We start from the raw sequence: 4482 nt of genomic DNA on the forward strand, positions 1-4482 counted from the left end.
TCTCCGCAGCGTCCTTACAGCGTTCCAACCCGTCACCACTCCCCTGTCTAAACCCTAGCTCTGCCAACCATCACCGTCGGCCTCAACGAGCCACCGCAACCCTCTTCCCTTTTCTCCCCTTTGCGTGTTCTCTATCTTCCTCAGCCACACCAATGAACCGGCCACCTTCTCCTCCCTCTCTCTAACTGGCCGAACCGCCGCGCCGTCGACGAGCCACAGCGACACCGACGATGAGCCCCTTTCCCCCTTTCTTCTTCCTTTTCTGTCATCCCGTCTCACCATCGCAAACTAGCCTAGCACCGTCGCGATTCCAGAACAGGGTGCAGCCCCTGTGTCTTCCATCCCCTCTGTTTTCCCCTGTGTCTTCCATCCCCTGCGTTTTCCCCTGAGTTCTGTTTCTTTCAATGTATTATTTTTAGTTCATTTTGCTTAATTTTGTTAGTTAGAAATGCACGTTAGTGGATTTAGGTTTGTTTTGATTCATGCTGGTGTTTGAAAATTTTGCTGTTTTAATTCATGCTGCTGTTTGAAAATTTTGGCTTGTTTAAAAATTTTGGCTTGTTTGATGCTGCTGGGAGCTTTAGGGGAGGTAGTGGTGACGGGTTGGAACGCCGTAAAGACCCTACGGAGAAGGTTGGGTGTCGCGGCTGTTTGGTGGAAAGGAGGAGCTGACGCTGTGGTTTCTGGGCTCAGCGGAGGTGAGAAGAGGGGAAGAAGAAGAGAAAGGGGCGCGGCGGTGTGGGTTCTTGCCGGAGGTTGTGGTGAAGGGAGGTGGCTGTGGCGGTGCTAAGGTGATGGTGATGGAGGTTATGGTGGCTGGGAAGAGACAGTGATGGATGGTGATGAGTTTGGAAAACTCCAAATTAATATTTGTGATGAACAAACATTATTAAAATATTCAATTGCAAAATTATTAATTCAATTTCAATTAATCATATGCTAATTGATAATTTTGTGATGCAGGTTTTTATTTGGGCCGAACAAAAATAAAAATGTTGCAAAGCCCAAGTGTGAATTTTGTTCAGCTTTGATTTCAAAAATTATAACCAACAAAGTAGAGCTGAATTATTATTGGGCCAAAAATTAATTGTTGTTGCAACTAAGCCCAAACTTCACATTTGATGAGAGTTCCCTATGCATGATCCGAATCCACTAAGCATGTAAAGCATAGTTCCATAGCTTCCAACGGAACTACTTTAATCATCATGATGGATTTCAAATTTATTAGAATAAATTTGATAAGTGCATGGGAAATATGAGAGAGAGTATCATTGACATGATTGATGGCATTAACTTTACACGCCACCCAGGGAAGAAAAAGCAAGCTATCTTTAATTAATTTGTTTAATCACTTTGAATTGCTTTTTCTTCACATTCTCTCTTCTCTCTCATCTCTTTCTTCTTCTCTCTTCGGTTATTACACAGGAAACAATGGCTTCCATGAAAGCAAAATGGAGCTACCGAAGCAAGGGAAGGACAAGCTACAAGTCCATCACAATGATGGCAAGAAAACAAAAAGTATGTTGTGGCTGAGAGAATCACCAAATATGGTAAGATTTGGTGAGGTAATCTCGGATCCTTCATACACAAAAAGAAGGAAGAAGATTCGGCCAGTAGGGAAGATCCTTGGAGGCATGGCTTGTCTTTGATTCTGCTCAACCACCACAGGGAGTAGCTAGAGTGGCGAAGTGATGGTTGAAGGCAGAGATTGAAGCAGATAAAGTCATCATCATCATGAAGCATCAAGGGCCAGAAATCCATCTTGGAGAGGAAGCCAAGGATGGAGCGCTCGGATTGATGAAGAGTGATGACCAAGGAAGGACTAGAGGTATTTGCATGTTGGTTCTTGCATTAGTTACCTCTTCTCTCTGTGTGGCCGAACCGGTTTTTGTTGAAGGAAAAGAAGCTGAGCTCGGGTTTGTGTTTCAACTGTGAAGGCTTCACTTCTCTATAAAAGAGGTGAACAGTCATGGTTTGATTCAAGGAGTAAGATTTGAGAGTGCAAGGCACAGAGTTCTCAGAGCTACCTAAGCTAGCAGTTCTTCTTCTCCTTCAATGTTTTCTGTTTAGTATTTTTCTGTTTAATTTTGTCATGTCTTGAGTCTCATGGAAAAAGGCAAACAGTGAGGTTTGTATGAAAAAGCCATAGAGAGGAAAAAGGCAGGGAGTGCAAAATTAAAAGAAAAAGCCATAGATGTCTTAGAGTTCCTTTGTACATCTGTGTTGTGTTTCATGATTCTGTGGGAATCCCCTTGTAAGTTGGGTTAGCACTTTACAAGTTGTAATCTGGATGATTATAGTGAAATTCCATCATTGTTGTGATGGAGACTGGATGTAGGCTGCACTGCACTTAGCAGCTGAACCAGGATATATCTGGGTGTTATCTTCTCTCTCTTCCTACTTCAATTCTGTTTTTACTGTTCAGATGAAAAATAAAAAATGTCTCGTGTCAAGTGACGAGACAAAATGAAAATGTCTCGTGACTAGGGACGAGATAAAACAGAGAAGTCTCCTCTAAAATCCAGCAAGTGTCAGCAAGCAAAAAGGGGGCTAAGATTCAACCCCCCCTTCTCTTAGCCACTGAAACTATCAGATGTGAATGATGGTGAAGAAGATGAAGATGATGATGGTGAATGGTTGGCTCAGATATGGGTTGAGGGGAGGGGGTGGGAGTGCCACGTAGGTTCGGAAACGCACTAACCAAGTTCAGATTCAAGCCAGGGTATTTTTGTCACACGGACAGCATCTATCATGGGTACAAGATTAGTTTCGAGCTTTCATGGGTACAAATGTCAGCGTTTTCATCTCTCATGGATACAAATGGTCATTTATTCTTGAATTTTTTTTTGTTGAATTTTATTTAGCTGAAAATTTGAATTGTTAATTTATTATTATGGCATTGAACATAGTTTGCTCACTATGACTACAAGAAATAATCCAAGTATGCATATCAACGAGGATGTGAACACACATTTTTTTTTTTAAACTCAAAAATAGACATGGCAAATATGTTGAATAAGACAGATCATATGTGAATTGCTTGAGTACTAAATTCTCAGCATGCAAATAATCTTGAGTTCATAAAAATGCTATAGGAGAATGATAAATTTCTCTAGCAAAAAATCTAACCAATATTAGTGAGACACTTGGCACAATTGATTAGGCTTTTTGTTAGGCACATTTGTTGGTCTTCTATTGTATTTATCAGTCAGGTTCTATATTTTAAGTAATGTTTTACCTCCAATTCAACCACTGAAGCTTTATGCCATGCTAAATCGCCATTCAAATCAGTTAGTTATGCAAGAATAAAATGCTTTTCAAGTATAATTTCATGGCAAGAAATTTTTATATGCATGAAAGTAATAATTCTTTAGATATCAACGCTTAATAGCAAGAAATCCAATATAATTTTGACAAGGAAAATAAGCAAGTTTCTTGGCCAAAGAAAAAAAAGGCATACAAATTTATTGAATTCAAGGATGCATATAACATCATCAACAATCAATTCAACATAATAAAAAATAAAAAATGGAACGGAAAGAAGCAACTAGAAGGATATCAAAATTTGGATGATCTATCTAAAATGGATATCAAAATTTGGCTGAAATACGTACTTACTCAAGAAGTAGGGGAAACTTTTGTCATGCAAATTATATTGCTTAGCTCTAGAAAATTTGCTGAAAAAGAAGAAAAAGGAAAAACTATATACAGAAGACTATACTTGAAAAGCAGGTAGTGAAGTTAAATGTGTAGATCCAAATTTCTACGAGCAACAATTACCTAAAGCACACAAGTAATGTACATTATAAACCATATGGCGTGGAGTGGTGGTGTTTCATTTCACCTTTACCTGTATAATCATCGGACATTTGATTCTAATGATGATAAATATGCTTTATTCACAAGGTATATGTTGCATCGGACAAAAAAGAAAAAACAAAAAATTCTGAGAAAGAATTCTTTTTGGATATAGATCAGATATTTCTTATTCAGATTAATTCAAAATTACATTATTTTGGGTGAAGTTTTTAACTTTTTATTCTACAATTAATTATATATTTATCTTAGAATGCTAAGTTTTGACTCTTTAGATTATTTAAATATTTATTTTTAATTCACCATTGGTTATTTAGACTATTTTAATTTTAAATTTATATAAAACATATTTTATTAAGTTAAAATTATCACTTAAGTTTAAAATGTTTAAAATTTATATAAATTATATATCTACACCATATCCATACTTTTTTCAAAATAATTTTCATATCCTAAATTCGTTTTAGTACAATATCTAAATTCATGTAATATAAATAAGAATAAAGAATATATTTGACCTGTTTATCTCTTTCGAAAACTACGAAAAATATATATTTTTTGGTTTACTAAATAAAATGATCTATTATTATGTGTATGTGCTGGGTACAATTTTTTTATTAGATTTTTTTTGTCATAATTAGAAAAGTATTTAAAAAAAACTCCACT

The sequence above is a fragment of the Arachis stenosperma genome, chromosome 8, assembly GCF_014773155.1.
Source record: "Arachis stenosperma cultivar V10309 chromosome 8, arast.V10309.gnm1.PFL2, whole genome shotgun sequence".
NCBI classification, from domain to species: domain Eukaryota; kingdom Viridiplantae; phylum Streptophyta; class Magnoliopsida; order Fabales; family Fabaceae; genus Arachis; species Arachis stenosperma.